Source organism: Colossoma macropomum, unplaced genomic scaffold (assembly GCF_904425465.1).
Source record: "Colossoma macropomum unplaced genomic scaffold, Colossoma_macropomum, whole genome shotgun sequence".
NCBI classification, from domain to species: Eukaryota; Metazoa; Chordata; class Actinopteri; order Characiformes; family Serrasalmidae; genus Colossoma; species Colossoma macropomum.
Genome location: NW_023494802.1, coordinates 39,419,936 through 39,444,044, shown reverse-complemented (window position 1 = coordinate 39,444,044; position 24,109 = coordinate 39,419,936). Strand labels below are relative to the sequence as shown.

The window sequence follows — 24,109 nt, the reverse complement described above, 5'->3', positions numbered from 1 at the left end:
CAGGACGGCAGGAAGAGAGCCGCGAGTGTGGAGGGGGCGGAGCGAAAAGCCCGAGCTCTTCAGAGTGGCGCGAGTGACGGCGGGAGGAGGAAGACGACGGCGGTGCCGGTAACGAGAGGCACCAGGGGAAGGAGCGAGTCCCGAGCTCCGCCGCCTGGCCCCCGCCCCCTGTTGCGCAGCGAGGCCACTCCACTACACCTCACCTTCGACCCGGGCGGCTGAGCCGCCAGCTGGGGGCAGGGACGAGGAGGCGGAGCAGCGAGCTCTCGTTCCCTCTCGGCTCAGGTGCTCGCGCTGCCTTAATGAGAGCCAGCTGACGCTGATTTGGCGGGCAGCGTGAGCGCCTTTTAAAAGAGCTGAGAGGGAACAGAGAGAGAGAGACGAGCAGCAGAAACAGGAGACTGAGGAGCTGGAAAGCTCCTCATTGAGGATAAAGGACTGGAAAGTCTAGCGGACTGAAGCCACTGAAAAGTGACCAGCCTAGGTTCTGGTGGTGTTTTGTATTGGTTGGTTTGTCTGTTTGATTTGAATTAAAGTAATGGCTGCTGCAACCCTAAACCCTGCCTCCAGCGTCCTCCTTGAGCCCGGGGTAGCACATGCCGTGCTACAGTGGTGCCGAAACCCGGGAGGAGGACGCCAACACACTGAGGGAGTCTCCGCGGCAGAAGAGGAGGCCATCAAGACCCTGGTACACCTGCACCTGGCCGGCTGGCGGGAGCTGCAATGCTGAGAAGCACTGGAAGCAGCTTGAGGAGCAGCAGGTGGCAACCCGTCAGATGGTCAGGAGCCTGCTGGCGGAGCGGCAACCCTCTGTGTGCATGGGGGCAGGAGCCCCCCTCTCACCACCCCTCGAGCCTCCATTCCCAGCTCCCAGGAGGACTGGAGCCCTTCTCCCCCCTCCCCTTCCTGCTCCGAGGGTGCTCGGAGCTCACCTTCTCCCCCCTCCCCTTCCTGCTCCGAGGGTGCTCGGAGCTCACATTCTCCCCCCTCCCCTTCCTGCTCCGAGGGTGCTCGGGGCTCACCGTCTCTCCCCTCCCGTCCCTGCTCCGAGGGCGCCTGGAGCCCGGCTTCTCACGGAGGCCCCGCCTGCCGCTGGAGAAGTCGCGGAGGCCCCGGGTTCTCCCACCCTCCCGCCCTGTGCTGGGTCTTCCCCTGGGGGGGTTGCGATGGCTCAGTCTGATTCCCGGCCTGAGTTGGGTGGTGGGGGTATGTGGCCCCGGGCCCCGAAGATGATGGCCGCGAGAGCCGGCAGGAAGGCGGGGCCCGAACACCCAGCAGCGACAAACCTCGGCCAGGACGGCAGGAAGAGAGCCGCGAGTGTGGAGGGGGCGGAGCGAAAAGCCCGAGCTCTTCAGAGTGGCGCGAGTGACGGCGGGAGGAGGAAGACGACGACGGTGCCGGTAACAAGAGGCACCAGGGGAAGGAGCGAGTCCCGAGCTCCGCCGCCTGGGCCCCGCCCCCTGTTGCGCAGCGAGGCCGCTCCACTACACCTCACCTTCAACCCGGGCGGCTGAGCCGCCAGCTGGGGGCAGTGACGAGGAGGCGGAGCAGCAAGCTCTCGTTCCCTCTCGGCTCAGGTGCTCTTTTAAAAGAGCTGAGAGGGAACAGAGAGAGAGAGAGGGACCCGCAGCAGCAACAAGAGACTGAGGAGCTGGAAAGCTCCTTATTGAGGATAAAGGGACTGAAGCCACTGAAGAGTGGCCAGCTTAGGTTCTTTGTATTGTTCGGTTTGTCTGTTTTTGGTTGTTTTGGATTAAAGAGATGGCTGCTGCAACCCTAAACCCTGCCTCCAGCGTCCTCCTTGAGCCCGGGGTAGCACATGCTGTGCTACATCATGTTACCAACAAGTTCCATAAATTTAATCCAGTATGAATCTACATACGGGAGGGGGATCCAATGACTAAAGATCAATGTTGTTGTAGTTCACCTGTTTAACTGGTAGAGGTTCACATATCTTCAGTTTTGACTCATGCAGCTTTAATGTATTTTATCATGGTAGTTTTTTTACCTGTTGGTCTGTTTAGTGGTTCATGCTGTGTGTGTATATATATATATATATTGTTTTTTTTTCTTTCCCATAGCGTTCAAATGGAGAGAGCAAAGATCTCCATGACACGTCTGGAGTCCATATTCCATAATTTTAATCCAGTATGAATCTGCAATGTCTTCAGTTTTTCCAAGTTTGCTAAGTAATAATTCTGGTGCAAATTATTAAATACATGTAATTAAATTATTTATTATTAATAATAATTAATTATCATATTATTAGTTGTCCTGTTTGTATTGACATCACGATAATGTATTAACAGAACCTGGTAATAGTCATCAGCTACTGTGCAAAAGGAGATGAGGCTAACTGGTAAAATGGAGCTTGACTTGGCACAGTTCCTTCATTCTGAAGTTCAAAACAGTACTACTGTAAGCAACAGCTTATTTGTGCTGTGCTAATTAGAAGGAGGAAAATAAAATATCTGAAGGTATCTTTCACAAGGTAGAGTGATTTCTGTACTGTTGGAGCTCATTTTACTAGTATAATGCTGTTCTAACTGCTATTAACTGGATGTTAATTTTTGCCATTTTTTATTTGGATCTGTTTAACTATGACCTTATGGATGTTAAAGTCCAGGCTATGACATTTTGATCTGGGCTATCTGGGGTAATTTGGGGAAATTACATAGAGACTTTATCCTGTATAAATTGACCAGTCGAATTCCTCACGAATGACATAACCAGACATGAAAAGGCTTTGAAAAGGACCACAGTCAGTGTGCTCTGTGTAGGCTGTAATGAGTATTTTGATCTCCTCTCAGGCCACGTTAGCATAAAGCCATACTTTTATCATCTATATCCAAATAGAAAGGAGATACTGGTAATAAACTGTCTACCTCATCACTAGAAATTGAAGTCATGACAGTGTTTAGTAATGCTAACAAACTCTAGATGAACTCCACTGGTCACCGTTGATTCTACAGCTTACTTTGTGTTGATGGGTGGGAATGGGAGGGGGATCCAAAGAAGAAAGATCATTCCCATGTTGTTGTAGTTCACCTATTTAACTGGTAGAGGTTTGCATATCTTCAGTTTTGACTCATGCAGCTTTAATGTATTTTATCATGGTAGGTTTACCTGTTGGTCTGTTGGTTCATGCTGTATAAATATGATATAGATTTAAATTTTGTTTTTCTTTTCCATAGAGCCCAAAAGGAGAGAGCAAAGATCACCGTGACACGCCTGGAGTCCATATTCCAGGTGTGTGTTTGTACATGTATATGCATATAAATGTGGGTAAAATGTGTATATTTTCTCCTGAGAATCTCACATTAATCTCCAATCAGCCTGTAGTATTAACTACTCAAACACTCCACTACCCCACAGGAAGAACTACACAGCTAACATCACATCACACAGTGTGACTGAGTGCTGTTTCAGGATAGATTTGTTACAGGGTTACATCACATCATTCTTTTTTCCTTCTGACATCTGATACTGATCCCCATCGATACTATCTGGTCATCTTTAATCAGTGGTGTGCATGATTTGGTTAAGAGTCCATAGAGACTGATGTTACTAACAGGTAACTACCTAAGATCTAACAACATGTCTACATTGGCACTACCTGCTTAAAATTCTATTTTATCAGCACACATGTTGAATGCTGTATCGACTCAGGGCCTCCTTTTATATAAATGTCCCTTCATTCATAAACCCTATAATAAACATAAATGATATCACAGTATGACACAAATGATTCTGTTCATCTGTGCATACGACATCAAAGAAAGTCTTTAAAGTGATTATTTGCCAGTTGTACTCCTCAAAATCACAAGGGGAAAATTCTAACATCCTTATAGATGTATATTAGAGACCATGTAACACAGTTAGGCACCATTTGTCTGTTTTTCCAAACACATATTGTCCCATACTACTTTGCTTTACTTACCATAATAAACAATTAAAATAAATGATTCAATATAAAAAAAAACTCTCTATATCTTAATTAAAAACATTGGGAATTGGATTATAAAGTGAATAGCTGTGAAATATTCAGTTAACAACATGTAGCCTATATTCAACTCCAGAATCATGGGCAGCCTTCATGAAAATGAGCTAAAATCAATAGATTATATAAACCACACATGCAATGAGTGATATTTCGAGCATAAAGAAATGGGCAAGTAAAATATTTTTATTTTTCCCTGGCTTTCTCTGGCAAGAGTAACAACACTGAGCTGTTTTCTGTAATGCTTATCAAAGGTGGAAAACACTTGTTGATCTCAGGTCACTCCTCCATGCAGAACTTATTCAGTTCCTTAATATTCTTCAGATTTCGCTTGTGGACGGCCCTCTTCAATTCACACCACAAGTTTTCAACTAGGTTTAAATCTGGACACTGAAAGGGCCAGGGCAAAACTCTGATATTTCTTGGTGGATTTTTGATGTGTTTTTGGGGTCATTATCTTGCTGAAAGGTCCATCCATGGCCAAGTTTCAGCCTTCTAACAGAGGCAGGCAGATTTTGGACTAAAATTTCTTGGTATTTAATTGAGTCCCTGGACCACTAGCAGCAAAACAGCCCCAAAGTATCAATGAAACACCATATTTCACAGTGGGTATCAGGTGCTTTTCATGTGTGCAAAACCTTATGAAGGTAAACTTTGTTTAATAATATTTAGTGCTCCACTTTATTTAATAGAAGATTGTTTTGTTGTGCACACCACACTAAATGTTTTATCATTGTTCATTTGCATATCAGTAAATATCTGAAGACCAGCATTAACGTTTCTCAGTGGTCCTGATATGAGAACCACTGAACTATGACATGGTGGTATTTCAGTCAATTTCTGTTAATGTTTATGTCCAATCAGGAACTGGAGCGCAATGTCATCTCTCTGGTGAAGAATCAGCTGAAGAGGTTCAAGAAGGTACTGAGTCCAGATTTCCCAGCATGCTCTGAGAGGGAGGTGGAGGATGAGGTGGATCAGAGTGTCAGAGAAGGAACACTGCAGATCGCACTGCACATCCTGAGGAACATGAACCAGACAGACCTCGCCAACACACTACAAACCAGTAAGAACTCTGTCACACTGGAACACTGAGCAGCTCTGGACAGCCTGTATATACAGTGGTGGTCTTTGCATGAGGCTTAGGGTCCCCATGAACATACAAAGTAGATATACTGTGTGTGTTAAATTTATTTATTTTATTATTTTAGTAATTTTATTAAGTGAAATTATCTCACTGTATTGGCAGATGATTTTATTTGTGTCACGCATATTTCTTAAAACAAGTAAAATCATCTGCTAATATAATGAGAACATTTTACTTAATATAATTACTTATAACAAATAAAAATGTCTAGAAATAAGTTAAAATGGAAACACAAATTCTCCTTGATTTTTTAAAGACGTATTATGTATTATGAAAATTTTGTTAAATTTGAAAACATACCATTCACTCTCCAGTCCATACAGTTCACATATAGAAACAAAGCCCACACAAACATTATAAGTGATAAACAATTAAAAAGATAAAATACAAGATAAATGAAGGATTCTGGCTTTTTAAATACTCTAATAATATTCTTGCCCCAATCTCGAAATCAGATATTAAAATTAGGTATATTGACCAGATTTAAGATGTTTTCACTTGCCAAGACATCATTTTGTGCAGTGTAGACGGCTGTGCCACTCAGGGACCACCCAGAGCCACGACTAGTTTACAAATATGCCACCAGGGGGCCCCATTCCTGTCTTTAGCCTAGAACCTCAGAATCTCTAATTCCACCCCTTTGTACATAAACGCTCTGTTCTGACACAGTTTCCCTGATACAGAGCACATTCCATTATTTCTTTTCCATAATAAAGTTAATTATTTTTACAAGTAACGAGTAAACTGAGCATAAAAATTCTGGCAAGTTAAATATAAACAATCTGGAAGGAATTTCTTCAGGACAAAAGAGCAAAAAGATGATCCTTTATTATCTAAATTAATTGTGCTTATTTAATTTTGCTGATGATTCCTAGACAAGAGAACCACAGAGCACAGTTCAGTTTAATATTGTGCTCCGTGTTGATAGAAGGGTAATGTGTGTTATTGTGTTTGTGGTAAGGATGTCAGACAATAACATGTTTATTATTATTGTTTATTGTAATAAACTTTTTTCAGAACTGGCTCCTGCTTGTCATCAAAAGTTCAAATCCACATTGAAAAACAAATTCCAGAGAATTAATGAAGGAATCTCATATCATGGAGGCTCAACACTTCTGAATGAGATCTACACAGAGCTCTACATCACAGAAGGGGAGAGTGTAGAGATCAATAATGAACATGAGGTGAGACAGATTAAGACAGCATCCAGGAGACCAGCAACACAGGAGAGACCCATCAACTGCAGTGACCTCTTTAAAGACACAGCCGTCAGAACTGTACTGACTAATGGAGTTGCTGGAATTGGGAAAACAGTCTCAGTGCAGAAGTTCATTCTGGACTGGGCTGAAGGAAAAGCAAATCAGGACATCCTCTTCATATTTCCACTTCCTTTTAGGGAGCTGAATTCAGTGAAGAGTAGAAAACTCAGTCTGGTTGATCTTCTTAATCTCTTTTTAACAGACACAAAAGAATTAAAACCAGCAGATTATTATCAGTACAAAGTCTTGTTCATCTTTGATGGTCTGGATGAAAGTCGACTTCCTCTAGATTTCCAGAACAATGAGAGCTTGTCTGATGTAACACAGTCAGCCTCAGTGGATGAGCTGCTAACAAACCTCATCAAAGGGAATCTGCTTCCCTCTGCGCTTCTCTGGATCACCTCTCGACCAGCAGCATGTGGTCAGATCCCTCCTGAGTGTGTTGACCAGGTAACAGAGGTACGAGGATTCAGTGACCCTCAGAAAGAGGAATACTTCAGGAAGAGGGTCAGTGACCAGAGTCTGGCCAACAGAGTCATCACACATATGAAGTCATCAAGAAGCCTCTACATCATGTGCCACATACCGGTCTTCTGTTGGGTTACAGCCACTGTTCTGGAGAGGATGCTGGGTGGAGCAGAGAGTGGAGAGATCCCCAAGACTCTGACTCAAATGTTCACACACTTCCTGATCTTTCAGATCAAACACAAAGACCAAAAGTACCATGGAAAATGTGACACTGATCCTCGGCAGACTAGAGAGATTATTCTGGCTCTGGGAAAACTGGCTTTCCAGCAGCTGGAGAAAGGCAACCTGATCTTCTATGAGGAAGACCTGAGAGAGTGTGGCATTGATGTCAGAGACGTGTCAGTGTACTCAGGAGTCTGCACTCAGATCTTCAGAGAGGAGTTGGGGCTGCACCTGGGGAAGGGGTTCAGCTTTGTCCATCTGAGTGTTCAGGAGTTTCTGGCTGCTTTGTTTGCATTTTTCTCCTTTACTCCTGAGAAAAGAAATGTGCTGGGACAACTATTAAGATTCTTCCCTTTAAAATCAACAATGACTGATTTTCTCAAGAGTGCAGTGGACAGAGCTTTACAGAGTGAGAATGGACACCTGGACCTTTTTCTCCGTTTCCTTCTGGGTCTCTCACTGGAGTCCAATCAGACTCTCTTACGAGGTCTACTGACACAGACAGGAAGCACTTCTAACTGCAGAGAGGAAACAGTTAAGTACATCAAAGAGAAGCTCAGGGAGAATCTCTCTTCAGAGAAATACATCAATCTGTTCCACTGTCTGAATGAACTGAATGACCACTCTCTAGTGCAGGAAGTCCAGACATACCTGAACAGTGGAAACCATCGCTGTATATCTAGAGTCCCCCTCTCTCCTGCTCAGTGGTCAGCTCTGGTGTTTGTGTTGTTGAACTCAGAGGAAGAGCTGGATGAGTTTGACCTGAACAAATATGACCCATCAGAGGAATGTCTTCTGAGGCTTCTGCCAGTCATTACAGCATCCAGAAAAGCTGAGTGAGTATTTTCATTAATACACATTTTACTGCACTGTTTATTTTAAGAGTGATTTTAGTCATAAAGTTTTCCATGATTTTAGTGGAATGTAATCCAGAAAACCCCTGTCCTGATTAACAAGCCCTTACTGAGTTAAAGTGGATGTGTTGGTGCAGGAAATCACTACAATGTGCAGGGTTGAGATGTAAAAGTATACAAGTAGAAAGAAATGAAGTATCTGAGTTCAGTCCAAGTTACATTTTGAGCAGGCAATATTCAGGACACAGTTACCTTTTTAAACTTTTAAGATTTGGATACCCACTAAATAAAAACATTACATTTTTAGAAATAACACTATTAATACATCTTACATCTTGATTGACTATTTTAAAACCTCAATCAGAGAAGAGAGGACAGAATGAAAGGTGGTATATTGAATATGGTAGAATATTGGAGGCAGAAGGTGGTTCAGTATTGGAGCAGATTGAGGAAGGGAGGAAGACCCTGCTTTGGTTCCTTGGTGAGCAGGAAACGTGTTAAAGTCCACCTTTCAAAGGTTTGATTTAAAAGTATTAAATGTTCAGCTTCTGTTTTTCTGTAGTTGGCAGCTAATTTAGTAGTCGATTAGTTGGTGACGTCATTACGCGTATTTGTCGCGCTCACTAGAAACGTTTTGACATCACCGCTCACTGGAGACTTAACAACAGCACGATGGGAGCCTCAAGAACAAAATCCTCAAAAGTGCGGGAGCAAAACTTAGAAATAAAAGGTTGTCAGTTGTGCTGTTTGTAAAGCCGAGCTTAGCTGGACTGAGAGCTCATCCTCCATGTTGGAGCCTCTGAAGAGGAAACACGGCGGCTCACTGGATGAAGAAGATTCATCTCGGTAAGACGCCCCGTCCCAAACCGCAAACTAGCTCACTACATAGTGTGTAAAAACAGCACATATACCATTATAAGTGCCCTCATTAGTGTAGTGTATGAAGTACAGAAGTGTGTGGTTTGGGACAGTTGTGCTAGTGAGCTAGTTAGCTAATGCTAATGTTAAACTCCATCCTCCTTCATGTTCTGAGCTGAGCTGTAACATTATCTATTAGAAATGCAGGTTCTCTGGTATCGTTAATGGAGTTTGAACAGAGGAGCAAGTAACTATAATTCACAGCTCCCTGTTCAGTTTCCAGATAACGCTCACACTTTTAAACACTGCATCAGTGTCTGAACGCCGAGGCCACTGGTGCGGTCAAGTTCACCGAACACAAGAGAGCGTTTGAGAACAGTTTTCTGTTTTCCGTGGACGTTTGGCTCCACTCGCTAACAGTTTAAGGAGGTAGTTCTCCGTGAACACACAGGGTAGCTGGACAAAGGGTGACCACTGAAATGAAGTGTTTACACAAAATCGTTCAAATTTCAAAACATTCTCCACTTTCCCATCCGCTCCATCACAGCGCGTCTTCTTTGCAGCGGGGAGTTTCTGCTCTCAGGGGAGAGCGAGACTCTCACAGGAGCTCGGAGAGACACTGACTTTCCTCCGTTTCACTAAAGATCTGTGACTGTAAAATTTAGTAAAGCAAAGTGTAGAAAAACAGCAGAGCACAGAGCACAGATCACAGACTGCACTGTTAAAATATAACATTTAAAGTTAGTTTTTATTTACTTCATTAAAGAAAAACTGATTTAGGTTTCTTATATTTTATTGCTGCTAATTTGCAGCAATGCATTTTATTGCTTTACTTTCCTTCGTAATGAATTTTGACAGGAAAAAATACAAAAGAGTTTTATTTTTTATCTTTTGCAGGAAAGTTCATTAAAGTTCATTAAAAATTCTTGAATGGTATTCATCTTTGTTGTCTTCATTTTTAGTTAGCAAATGCATAAAACAACCTCAAGCCAAAATTAAAAAGCTAAAAGCTGGGCTCCCGAGTGGCGCAACCGTCTAAGCGTTGGCCCTCTCATCAGGAGATCGCGAGTTCGATCCCTGGTGATGCTACAGCCGTCCGTAGCCGGGAGTCCAAGAGAGCACAATTGGCCTCGCTCTCTCTGGGTGGGTAGGATGGCCCCTCCTTCTCCCCCCATCACTCAGCGCGATGCTAGTCAGCGCAGGCGTCTGTTAGCTGACGTAACAGATCTGGCGGTTGGCGCTTTCCTCCGAGCGCGTTCAGCTGTCCAGTGACGTTGCGTGAGCGGCAGTTCGAAAAGAAGCGGTGACTGGTTTCACAGGTCTCGGAGGAAGCCTGTGTTAGCCTTCACCCTCCTAGCGTTGATAGCATCGTGTGATTGGGGGAGTCCTAACTAGCGGGTGGAATTGGAGACGACTAAATTGGGGAGAAAATCGGGTAAAAATTAAAAAAAAAAAAAAAGCTAAAAGGTATTTGGTAATGTAGTGATTCATAATCCAAATAATCAATTATTCGTTTCAGTAATCGATCGATTATTCAACTATGAAATTAGTTGTTTGTTGCAGAGAAAGTTGTTAAATACATTTGCTTAAAGCAGAATTGATCACTGTAATGATCTTCTTACTGGACAGCAAAAGCTTACCTCTACAGCAAATGCAGCAGAACGAATCCTAACAAAAACTAACCAGAGAGATCAGATCACTCCCGTTTAGAAAGAACTGCACTGACTGCATCTTTCAGGATAGATTTTAAAGTTCTGCTTCTAGTTTTTAAGGCTTTAAATGAGCTTAAAGCACTGCTTTCATCACAGAGTGTCTGTCTGTTTATGTTCCAGCATGAGATCTTAGATTTGCAGATACTGACCTTCTGCAAACACCTTCAGTAAAATACAGAATATGTGGAGAGACTTTCAGAGAGTAAAGCTCAGTGCACACATTTAATGTATCTCTTTAACTCTTTAAAATTATATGTCTTCATTATTTATCTTTTTAATTTATGTCATTGTTTTATGACTTTATTGACTATATTACAGCATCGTTTCCAAAAGAATGGGTCCTTGTGCAAATTGCAAAAAAAAAGAAAAACAGAATACATTGATTTGCAGATGATTTAAACCCTATAATTAATTGACAATAGTACAAAGACAACATTTCAAATGTTGAAACTGAAATTTTATTGTTTTTAAAACTATATATGCCCATTTTGAATTTGATGCCAGCAACATGTTTCAAAAAGTTGGGACGGGGGCCTGTTTACCACTGTGCTGTATGACCTCTTACTTTAACAACACTCTGTTAGTGTTTGAGAATTGAGGAGATCGACTGCTGTGGTTATGAAAGAGAAATGCTTACATTTTGGTACCCTTCACAATAAACAGTCAATTATTATTGTTTTGCATACAGTGGTGATAAAAAGTGTCTAAATCCTTTGAAATTACCCAGTTTTCTACATTAACTGGTCATAAAATATCATCACAATGTGCTAAAGCTAATAACACACAAACTATGATAATCTGTCATGTGTTTATTGTTCACAGTGCTGGTGGAAAAAGTCAGTGAACCCTTGTATTTAATAACTGGTCTAAAGTCGTTTGACAGCAATAACCTGAAGAAAGTGTTTTCAGTAGCTGAAGATCAGACCTGCACAGCGTTCCAGAGGAATATCTGAGTGTTGTTTCTTCTACTGAGCTTCAGCTGGTGGACAGCCACCCTCACTGTAGGATATCTTGATAAAGTTGAGATTTCATTTCTCTCTTGATGATGTCAGTCAGTCCAAGTCCAGAACAGCCCCAATTCATGATGCTCCCTCCACGTTCCTCACTGTTGGGGTGATGTTTTCATGTCAGTATCTGAGCTTGTCTTTCCACCATACAGAGCTCATAGCAGTAGTTTCAGAACTTCTGAACATCAGCAGCTCCTCTTTTACTGTTTCAGACAAAAGCTTGGTTGATGTTTCTGTGGAGCTGAAAAGGTTTCAGAAAGTTCACTCATGAATGTTCTTTCAGCTGTTGAATCACCACTGACTGACCATGTAATGTATTAGAGTGGTGTTTACTGAGGTTGAGGTCAAGGTTTTGAGCAGGCCTGCGGACTGCAGTTTTTGTGACATTATCATATTAAAACAGGAAAAGCTGGAAACACATTTATTTATTTATTTATTTATTTGTTTGTTTCTTTGTTTGTTTTACATTTGTTTACTGTCAAGCCATTTTGGAATCTCTTTTGTCTGGATAATAGTCCAGGTATTCAGCCAGTGTCCATGCAAGAGACAGAGATTAGTATCATTATCTCTTTCTCTCTCTCCCTCTCTCTCTCTCTCTCTCTCTCTCTCTCCACACACACACACACACACACACACACATAAACACAAATGCTTTTAAGACTGATTTTTGTCTAAATGTCTTTCCTGGTGTGTGTTTTGTAGGTCTGTTTGTATTTGAGGTGTAATGATAATGTATCTGATATCATTTCTGTCACAGGCTGTCTCTGTGTGATCTCTCAGAGAGAAGCTGTGCAGCTTTGGCCTCAGTTCTCAGCTCAAACACCTCAAGTCTGAGAGAACTGGATCTGAGTTATAATAATCTGTGTGATTCAGGAGTGACGCTGCTCTCTGCTGGACTGGAGAATCAACACTGTAAACTGGAGACACTCAGGTATTAATTCATTGTGCTTTTCTGCCTCCTTAACATACTTTGCTGTTTTTGTGCTTTATGTGTTCATGTGTGTGTATGTTTGTGTGTTTGAAGGACAGAAAGAGAGACATGATGTTTATTTGTACTTGTAGTAATTTTACTCTTTACTGAAAATATAAGGAGTAAAAAGTGTGTCTTTTCTTTCTGAAATTCAAAAGTAGAAGAGTTTAATTTAAATAAAACTGGTCTAAAGTCCAAGTCCTCCAAAATAATACTAAAATATAATGATGAAGTCCAGTTACTCAGACGTTCTTCACTCCTGTTTATTCAAGGATTTTTAAGAATAAGTGAGTTTTTCTTCCATTTGTCTGGAGAAACAGTGTTAAGAATGTCTTTGTTTAGTATTTAGAATATGATCCATAATAGTTGTAGGAGGGAGACAGTGCTGTGATACAGTGTGGTACAGTTTTAAACTTCTCACATGTTTGAGTCAATATAGTGTTTTTAAAATATCAACATACTCAAACATACTTACTGTCTTACTGTGTGTGTAAATCTGTAGTTTTCAAGAGGAGCATCTAGTAAAGTCACTGCATCAGACTCACTCAGTCATGTTTCAGTTCAAATATAAATCAAGCTTCTGCTTTTTAATAAGATCTCAGATCAGAAGTGTTTGTAATGTAGTGACCTTCAGTGCAGCGAGTTTTATCTGCTATCAGCTCTGTGAGTTTAGGGGGAGGGGCTGTTGTTTCTGTAGTGATACAGAGATTAGATTATTCACTAGATTATTCATTGATTTCATAGTGTTTAAAAGTTTCACAGGTTAAAGTGAAAGTATGAGAGTGTCGACTGGAAACTGGGTAGATCTTTATTTTACACTGTGGTAACTGAATAGTGTTTAATAGGTAAATATGTGGTGCTGACCAGTAATTTTCTGGTACATACTTTGCACATATATAGTTTTTTATGTAACAGTTTTACTACTAAGTACTTACAGCTGCTCTTACTCAGAAGGTAAAAGTTAAATATGAAGCATTTACGAATAATTGTCGAGTACATATTTGCAAATATTATACTTACTATACTTACATACTAACCAAATGAATAGTAATTAATAATTATGTATAACAACAGTTACTCAGAATTTAATGGTAAACATTTAGTACTTGCACCACACACAGTGTTCACATAACCACGCACAGTGTTCACATAACCACACACAGCGTTCACATAACCAAACACAGTGTTCACATAACCACACACAGCGTTCACATAACCACACACAGTGTTCACATAACCACACACAGTGTTCACATAACCAAACACAGTGTTCACATAACCACACACAGTGTTCTCATAACCGTACACAGTGTTCACATAACCATACAGTGTTCACATAACCACACACAGTGTTCACATAACCACACACAGTGTTATAGATCTAATCCAGGTTAAAGCTCTGCAGTGGTCAGTGGTGTCGGTGCTGATGAATGAAGTAAAAACACACAGGATTAAAGCTGAAATGGAAATGTTGAACTACAATACACAACTAAACTGGATTTCATAGTTCAGGTTTGACCTACAGACGCATTCCAGCAGCGATGTTAGCGCCCCCAAATGGCTGCTCCATTGACGTGCCTGGCTGAACCCAAAGCAGCATCTATGTATGTAGATCTATGAGCAGCATTATAAAGCAGCCATCAATGTGAGTTGTGTTCAAATTGGGCGAGCAGTGGTGAACATTTGTGGCAGACTTGTTTTCTGTGAAATAGTTAAATTTGAACGATTTAATTTCAGTGGTAACCCTTCATCCAGCTGCCCTGTATGTTCTCAGAGAACTTCCTCCAGAAACGGTTTGCAAGTAGCAGCAAACGACAGCGGAGAACTCCAGGAAAACCGGAAACTGTTTCCAACTGTTTAAAAATGTTTTCCTATGTTCTCCTAATTTGAACTCATCTGTGGCCTCGACGTTTAGACAGAGATGCAGTGTTTAAAACTGTAAACGTTATTTTGAAAGTAAACAGGGTCGCTGTGAATCATTTCTTCTTCACTCCAACCCCTTTAACAGTTCCAGAGAACATGCATTTCACAACAGAAGATGTTCAGCTCAGCTCAGAACATGAAATAAGACGGCGTTAACATTAACATTAGCTAACTACCCCACTAGCACAGCTATCTTACCCAGATGAACTGTTTTATGTAGTGAGTCGACGTGTTTCCTCTTCAGATGCTCCAACACAGAGGATGAGCTCCCATAGCCAGCTAAAGTCGGCTTTACACACAGCACAGCTGACCAATAGAGTCTGGCTGCAGACCTGCACTCTCAGGCAGATGCACTCTCAGCCCCAGTGACGTCACATGCACACGCACTCTCTGCCACAATGGCAGAAGCGGCAAAACAGCGCGGTAACTTTTGGCTGCTGCTGCTTAGTGATGTCATCACTTAACCCACTTTTCATCCATAACACGGCTAGATGATCACATTTAATGAACCTCCCTGTTAAAAAAATCACAGAACCCATTAAAAGAACTTCTGAACATCAGCAGCTCCTCTTTTACTGTTTCAGACAAAAGCTTGGTTGATGTTTCTGTGGAGCTGAAAAGTTTTCAGAAAGTTCACTCATGAATGTTCTTTCAGCTGTTGAACCACCACTGACTGACCATGTAATGTATTAGAGTGGTGTTTACTGAGGTTGAGGTCAAGGTTTTGAGCAGGCCAGTCAAGTTCTTCCACACCAAATTCCGCAAACCATTTCTTTATGGACTGCAGCTTTTGTATGAGACATTATCATATTAAAACAAGAAAAGCTGGAAACAAATGTATTTATTTATTTATTTATTTGTTTGTTTGTTTGTTTTACATTTATTTACTGTCAAGCCATCTTGGAATCTCTTTTGTCTGGATAATAGTCCAGGTATTCAGCCAGTGTCCAGTCCATGCAAGAGACAGAGATTAGTATCATTACCTCTCTGTCTCTCTCTCTCTCTCTCTCTCTCTCTCTCTCTCTCTCACACACACACACACACACACACACACACACACACAAATGCTTTTGAGACTGATTTTGGTCAGTGTTTTTTCTCCTGGTGTGTGTTTTGTAGGTCTGTTTGTATTTGAGGTGTAATGATAATGTATCTGATATCATTTCTGTCACAGGCTGTCTCAGTGTCGTCTCTCAGAGAGAAGCTGTGCAGCTTTGGCCTCAGTTCTCAGCTCAAACACCTCAAGTCTGAGAGAACTGGATCTGAGTGATAATAGTCTGTGTGATTCAGGAGTGACGCTGCTCTCTGCTGGACTGGAGAATCAACACTGTAAACTGGAGAAACTCAGGTATTAATTCATTGTACTTTTCTGCCTCCTTAACATACTTTGCTGTTTCTGTGCTTTATGTGTTCATGTGTGTGTATGTTTGTGTGTTTGAAGGACAGAAAGAGAGACATGATGTTTATTTGTACTTGTAGTAATTTTACTCTTTACTGAAAATATAAGGAGTAAAAAGTGTGTCTTTTCTTTCTGAAATTCAAAAGTAGAAGAGTTTAATTTAAATAAAACTGGTCTAAAGTCCAAGTCCTCCAAAATAATACTAAAATATAATAATGAAGTCCAGTTACTCAGACGTTCTTCACTCCTGTTTATTCAAGGATTTTTAAGAATAAGTGAGTTTTTCTTCCATTTGTCTGGAGAAACAGTGTTAAGAATGTCTTTGTTTAGTATTTAGAATATGATCCATAATAGTTGTAGGAGGGAGACAGTGCTGTGATACAGTGTGGTACAGTTTTAAACTTCTCACATGTTTGAGTCAATATAGTGTTTTAAAATATCAACATACTCAAACATACTTACTGTCTTACTGTGTGTGTAAATCTGTAGTTTTCAAGAGGAGCATCTAGTAAAGTCACTGCATCAGACTCACTCAGTCATGTTTCAGTTCAAATATAAATCAAGCTTCTGCTTTTTAATAAGATCTCAGATCAGAAGTGTTTGTAATGTAGTGACCTTCAGTGCAGCGAGTTTTATCTGCTATCAGCTCTGTGAGTTTAGGGGGAGGGGCTGTTGTTTCTGTAATGATACAGAGATTAGATTATTCACTAGATTATTCATTGATTTCATAGTGTTTAAAAGTTTCACAGGTTAAAGTGAAAGTATGAGAGTGTTGACTGGAAACTGGGTAGATCTTTATTTTACACTATGGTAATTAAATAGTATTTAATAGGTAAATATGTGGTGCTGACCAGTAATTATCTGGTACATACTTTGCACATATGTAGTTTTTTACATAACAGTTTTACTACTAAGTACTTACAGCTGCTCTTACTCAGAAGATAAAAGTTAAATATGAAGCATTTACAAATAATTGTTGAGTAAATATTTGCAAATATTTACTAACCATATGAATAGTAAAAATTATGTATAACAACAGTTACTCAGAATTTAATGGTAAACATTTAGTACTTGCACCACACACAGTGTTCACATAACCACACACAGTGTTCACATAACCACACACTGTTCACATAACCCACACAGTGTTATAGATCTAATCCAGGTTAAAGCTCTGCAGTGGTCAGTGGTGTCGGTGCTGATGAATGAAGTAAAAACACACAGGATTAAAGCTGAAATGGAAATGTTGAACTACAATACACAACAAACTGGATTTCATAGTTCAGGTTTGACCTACAGACGCATTCCAGCAGCGATGTTAGCGCCCCCAAATGGCTGCTCCATTGACGTGCCTGGCTGAACCCAAAGCAGCATCTATGTATGTAGATCTATGAGCAGCATTATAAAGCAGCCATCAGTGTGAGTTGTGTTCAAATTGGGCGAGCAGTGGTGAACATTTGTGGCAGACTTGTTTTCTGTGAACAGTTAAATTTGAACGATTTAATTTCAGTGGTAACCCTTCATCCAGCTGCCCTGTATGTTCTCAGAGAACTTCCTCCAGAAACGGTTTGCAAGTAGCAGCAAACGACAGCGGAGAACTCCAGGAAAACCGAAAACTGTTTCCAACTGTTTATAAATGTTTTCCTATGTTCTCCTAATTTGAACTCATCTGTGGCCTCGACGTTTAGACAGAGATGCAGTGTTTAAAACTGTAAACGTTATTTTGAAAGTAAACAGGGTCGCTGTGAATCATTTCTTCTTCACTCCAACCCCTTTAACAGTTCCAGAGAACATGCATTTCACAACAGAAGATGTTCAGCTCAGCTCAGAACATGAAATAAGACGGCTTTAACATTAACATTAGCTAACTACCCCACTAGCACAGCTATCTTACCCAGATGAACTGTTTTATGTAGTGAGTCGACGTGTTTCCTCTTCAGATGCTCCAACACAGAGGATGAGCTCCCATAGCCAGCTAAAGTCGGCTTTACACACAGCACAGCTGACCAATAGAGTCTGGCTGCAGACCTGCACTCTCAGGCAGATGCACTCTCAGCCCCAGTGACGTCACATGCACACGCACTCTCTGCCACAATGGCAGAAGCGGCAAAACGGCGCGGTAACTTTTGGCTGCTGCTGCTTAGTGATGTCATCACTTAACCCATTTTTCATCCATAACACGGCTAGATGATCACATTTAATGAACCTCCCTGTTGAAAAAATCATAGAACCCATTAAAAGTGTCTGTTGGTTCCTGGTGGTTTTCAGTGGTCACTAATGGTGTTCTGTGTTTTCCTGATGGGTTGATATCACAGTGTAAAGGATTCTGATGGTTTAATCAGGTGTTTCTGGGATCTGATTCCAGATACATTTGATCGTTTCCTAATGGTCTCTAATGGCAATATATCAAGCCAATTCCCATTAGGAAGCAAAACCATCAGGTTTTATTCCTAACGGCCCTGAAAACACAGTTACGCTGTGACAGCTTCCTGTTTTGGTGCCCACAGCGTCGTCTGCTTGGTGCTCTCTACATTGTGACAACATTGAAATGTCGTTCCTCAGAATTATCACAACGTTGTCTGACAGCTTTTTAGGAGGTTGTAACAACGTTTGACGAGACGGCAAAAGTACTCAGTACTGCGTTGACTGTATGTTGTCACAGCTCCTCCTAGAACCCTTAATGAGTTCTATTTTAATCTCTATTACAGTGTTGATAACTGGTTCTAATCGTCTCCAGCCTGGCTTTCATGAGTTTCAGTAGCCTTTTTGTTTTTTCTGCGAATAAACCTGACATTCATGTCTGATCATCGTGGTACGTTTGATTTTGAAAGTTTCCATATTTGATTACCTGATTATTAGTATAGCAGTGTTAATATACATTCAGTGTAGCTCTTGTTTCCCAACATTACGTGGTTCACTGTTTTTCCTCAGAACACCTACAAAAACACTGTCGTGGCAGAGCGGCACTGACGTCATCAATAGGCTGGCGGTGCACGTCAGGTAGACAGTGCATGTCTGCAGCCAGAGCTTCTCCAACTGACCACTTTATTCAGAGTGTAGTTTTTGTTCTCGAGGCTGCCATCGCGCTTTTGTTAACTCTCCAGTAAGCGGTAAAGTCAAAACATCCCTAGTTAGCGCGAGAAACGCTCAATAACCTGGAATATAACGGTGGTCTGGGGTGGGCTGTACACTGTTATAACAGTAAATACCGGTATGATGTTCACTCAGGAGATGAGTTTAGCTGTACTGTGGATACAGAGATAAACCCAAACACAGTGAAGCACAATCAGTGCTGCCCCTCACACGCACACACACACTCACACACACACACTCACACACATACACACACACACACACACACACACACGCACGCACACACACACACACACTGACACACACACATACACACACTGACACACGCACTCACACACTCACACACATACACGCACGCACACACACACACACACACACACTGACACACACACACACACACACACACACACACACTTCACTGTGTGTGATGTCATCACTGTGGGGCAGATGGGAGCTGTAGTTCTTTGCACACTCATTAGATGATGTTGAACTCTGTGTTTGAATCGTTACTGAACTCTGCTGTCGGTCTTTTAGATTTAATATCTTGAATGATTGTTATATTCATGTATATTATGTTGATTTTCTCTGTATTGAAAGTCTTTTTTCACTGTTTAGCTTGTTTTTGTACAAAACCTTTCATTTTTGCTTTAATCCTGTGTGTGTTTTGTTTTCATTCATCCATATATCACACAAAAACACCCCCCCCCTTACCTTTTCCTGTCTTTTTTAATTTAGATCTGATCTATAACAGCATATACGGTTATGAACACTGTGTATGGTTTTGCTCTGCAAACCACAAAGACATAAAAACAGTTACTGTGTAAATACTTTGTACAAAGATACGCTTTATTTTACAGCCCTGTTTCCATAATATTACTGAGAACTCACCAGTAAACATACCATTTAATATGGAGACAGAAACACAGGTTCCTGACCCCCACTCCCCAATACTGACCTCTGACAGTACTGGTCAAACACAGGTTCCTGACCCCCACTCCCCAATACTGAACTCTGACAGTACTGGTCAAACACAGGTTCCTGACCCCCACTCCCCAGTACTGAACTCTGACAGTACTGGTCAAACACAGGTTCCTGACCCCCACTCCCCAATACTGAACTCTGACAGTACTGGTCAAACACAGGTTCCTGACCCCCACTCCCCAATACTGAACTCTGACAGTACTGGTCAAACACAGGTTCCTGACCCCCACTCCCCAATACTGAACTCTGACAGTACTGGTCAAACACAGGTTCCTGACCCCCACTCCCCAATACTGAACTCTGACAGTACTGGTCAAACACAGGTTCCTGACCCCCACTCCCCAATACTGAACTCTGACAGTACTGGTCAAACACAGGTTCCTGACCCCCACTCCCCAATACTGAACTCTGACCTTCTCAGGGACTGTTACACACCCATCACTTTCTGTTACGCACTCATCACTTTAACTGCTCCATAAGCTCAGTCTAACTGCACTACTGTTTATATTTATATTTGCACTATTTTTACCCACAGACCTTAATCTGTTTGTGCCTTATGTCACTTTAGTGTTAATTTCAGGACCTTCTTATATTTATATTATTTTTATTATTCTATTTTTCTACAATTAGTGTTTATTTTTACGATTAGTGTTTAGTGTTTTTAGTGTCTATTTAAATTCACACTTTTCCTGTTTACCGTCTATTTAATGTTATCACTCCACCATGGGGTCTGAGAGTAACGCAGTCTCAATACTCTGTATGTCCTGTACATATTGTAGTATTGACAATAAAAGCTGACTTGACTTGATGAGTTACTATACTGTAAAAAGGTTCTTACTGAGTACTCAGTTGTTGGTACCCTGCAGTTTTTACACTGTTAACATGACTTGTAATCTACTCTTCTCTGTCACACAGAGATCACATAGTCATTTACTTCCTGAAGCAGTTTGGTAGAACTTGTCTTTACTGTGTAACTTTTCAGCATTAAAAGCTGAAATATACCTCATATTTATCACATTAGTTTTGTTAGTTACATATTAAAGTATGCAGGTATACATTACTTGTAGTTGTTACATATTTACTATTAAACTCTGAGTAAGTACTGCTGTACATATATATGGACTTGCAAGGTATGTACCAGAAAATTACTTGTAAGTACATATTTACCTATTAAATACCAGGTACTGTACCTTAAAAAGTGCTAAAGAAAACAGACTAAAAAGTATTTAAGTCAGTAGTAGAAGCTGCAGATGTGTAAGTGCTAAACCAGGTGTGGTCACTAAGATAACCCTCACCAATAGCTCACCCAGACCAACAGCTCCAGCTCAGCTTCAGTACAGACAATCAGACAGACCTACAGTACAAAGTGTGGTCTTTGCCCAAACAACACCCAGTTACTATTGTTTTGCATAAAGTTGCAAATAACATTATGTATATACTTTGATATCACTGAGTTTTCTGCATTAATTGGTAATAAAATGTATTTTCTTCTTCATCTGAGTCACAAGTACAGACAAACACAATGTGCTAAAGCTAATAACACACAAACAATGATAATCTTTCATGTGTTTATTGTTCCCACCAATTAAACATTCACAGTGCTGGTGGAAAAAGTCAGTGAACCCTTGTATTTAATAACTGGTCAAAAACCATTTGACAGCAATAACCTCAAGCTAGTGTTTTCAGTAGCTGCAGATCAGACCTGCACAGCGTTCCAGAGGAATATTGAACTGTAGGAGATCTTGATAAACTTGAGAATTCATTTTTCTCTTGATGATTCCAGGCAATCCAGACACAAAGGCAGCAAATCTGCCCCAAACTATGATCCCTTCACAGCACTTCACTGTTGGGGTGATGGTTTCATGTTGATGCAGAGTCCTTTACTCCACAGTGAGCAGCAGCTTCCTCTGTGGTGTCCTGCTATAGACACCATGTCTGTTGTTCATGTGTTAGTAGGAGTGAACCATGACTCAGCATCAGAAAACTGACCAGTAATTCCACATAATGGCCGTTTTCCCAAATAAACCTGCACACTACACAAACAGTGTCAGCGGTGGGCAGAATTAAATCAGTGGGCACGGCGGCCTGTAAGATTTTAAATAACCTGCCCTTTGATCAGAGCATTACTTTACGAACAAAGTCATAACATAACAGAGTCCATCCTCCTGTCCTTCTGGATGAAGTGGTTGATGGGGGGGTCATGCTGCTGATCCTTTGCTTTTAAATTAATCAACAATAGCTTCTCAAGCGTTCTGATGGTGATGGGCTGACTTGGATAAACTTCCTAAATCACAAAATCCATCTCTGGCCCGAGACCCCCTCTCCGCCCCCAACAACAAGTGGTCCCAGCAGCAGAGCCTTTTTCTCCTTGGTGAATCCGTCATCCAGGGTGTTGTGGTGTAATTGCTGGAGTTGAAAAGCCTCTCAAAAGCATTTTAAGCACCAAACTAAGCTCTGGTGTTGGTCGTCCTTCACCGATTAACTCCAACTCTTCATTAAAAGTTCATCTAGAAAACGGTTCAGATAATAAACTCAGCGATGTCCTCCTCACCAGCGGCAACGTTACTCTCAGCTTCCATCACGAACCAACAAGCTAGCTAGCTTTCTTCACTAACTTCGTCTCCAGAGCCTGTGTGTCTCCACAGCGGGCAGAACTTGTCATAAACTTAGCCATAACAAAGCCCACCCATTAAAAGGGATATGATTGGTCAGTTTTACTGTCATTTGAAGTTGGTCTCTCACTGAATTACTATTGCTTGGCCTGCTGTAAATTTATAGCTGGACCACCAATCACCATCATTCTTTCCTGCAACAGCAGATGCAGCAAAATTCCTATAGGGGGAGACAAAGGGGCTTCTCTAATTTAACCCTTCACATTCCAGAACATATTTAATAGGCAGGTTTAAAGGATTTATTTGTTTATATTTGTGTTTGTTTAGATGTTGATTGTCAAAATATGATCAGATAAAACTAGAACTGCTCATTTTTAACATATTATTTTTAGAATATCTTAGTCCGTCTCTGAGGACGTAGAGGGTCCTGACGGTTCCCCTCTGTGTGTTAGACTCTTGAACAGAGATGTAAACCAGTTCCAGTGATTCCTTTAAGCCTTTAGCTGTTACTGTACCATATTTACTGATTTACTTACTTACTTTTTTCTGCCAAGCCTAAAATACATTTTTAACATTTCAGTCTCTTTTCTCTAAACACTGAACCTTTACTAGTCCACACAGGTGTTCACCCAGTGACCATGCAAGAGAGAGATTAGTATCATTACCTCTCTCTCTCTCTCTCTCTGTCTTCTCTCTCTCTCTCTCTCTCTCTCTCTCACACACACACACACACACACACACACACACAAATGCTTTTAAGACTGATTTTTGTCTAAATGTCTTTTTTCCTGGTGTGTGTTTTGTAGGTCTGTTTGTATTTGAGGTGTAATGATAATGTATCTGATATCATTTCTGTCACAGCCTGTATCGTTGTGATCTCTCAGAGAGAAGCTGTGTAGCTTTGGCCTCAGTTCTCAGCTCAAACACCTCAAGTCTGAGAGAACTGGATCTGAGTCGAAATGATCTGTGTGATTCAGGAGTGACGCTGCTCTCTGCTGGACTGGAGAATCAACACTGTAAACTGGAGAAACTCAGGTATTAATTCATTGTACTTTTCTGCCTCCTTAACATACTTTGCTGTTTTCTGTGCTTTATGTGTTCATGTGTGTGTATGTTTGTGTGTTTGAAGGACAGAAAGAGAGACATGATGTTTATTTGTACTTGTAGTAATTTTACTCTTTACTGAAAATATAAGGAGTAAAAAGTGTGTCTTTTCTTTCTGAAATTCAAAAGTAGAAGAGTTTAATTTAAATAAAACTGGTCTAAAGTCCAAGTCCTCCAAAATAATACTAAAATATAATAATGAAGTCCAGTTACTCAGACGCTCTTCACTCCTGTTTATTCAAGGATTTTTAAGAATAAGTGAGTTTTTCTTCCATTTGTCTGGAGAAACAGTGTTAAGAATGTCTTTGTTTAGTATTTAGAATATGATCCATAATAGTTGTAGGAGGGAGACAGTGCTGTGATACAGTGTGGTACAGTTTTAAACTTCTCACATGTTTGAGTCAATATAGTGTTTTAAAATATCAACATACTCAAACATACTTACTGTCTTACTGTGTGTGTAAATCTGTAGTTTTCAAGAGGAGCATCTAGTAAAGTCA

General features: G+C 41.0%; 1 protein-coding gene across 8 annotated transcripts in view; it reads left to right on the top strand.

Annotated features, from left to right (window-relative positions):
* The window catches only part of LOC118822182 (NACHT, LRR and PYD domains-containing protein 3-like), a 221,074-nt gene that overhangs the window by 25,137 nt on the left and 171,828 nt on the right, over positions 1–24,109 (top strand). For 2 of the 8 annotated variants that reach the window (XR_005008423.1, XR_005008424.1), the window contains exons 5-10: positions 3,195–3,249; positions 4,865–5,066; positions 6,165–7,932; positions 12,285–12,458; positions 15,595–15,768; positions 23,367–23,540. The exons of 2 other annotated variants lie outside the window; for them this stretch is intronic. The gene's annotated coding sequence lies outside the window, so the exon portion shown is untranslated. The remainder of the gene's footprint in view (positions 1–3,194; positions 3,250–4,864; positions 5,067–6,164; positions 7,933–12,284; positions 12,459–15,594; positions 15,769–23,366; positions 23,541–24,109) is intronic. 4 more of the 8 variants (XR_005008427.1, XR_005008426.1, XR_005008428.1 and 1 more) reach the window with 4 other exon arrangements.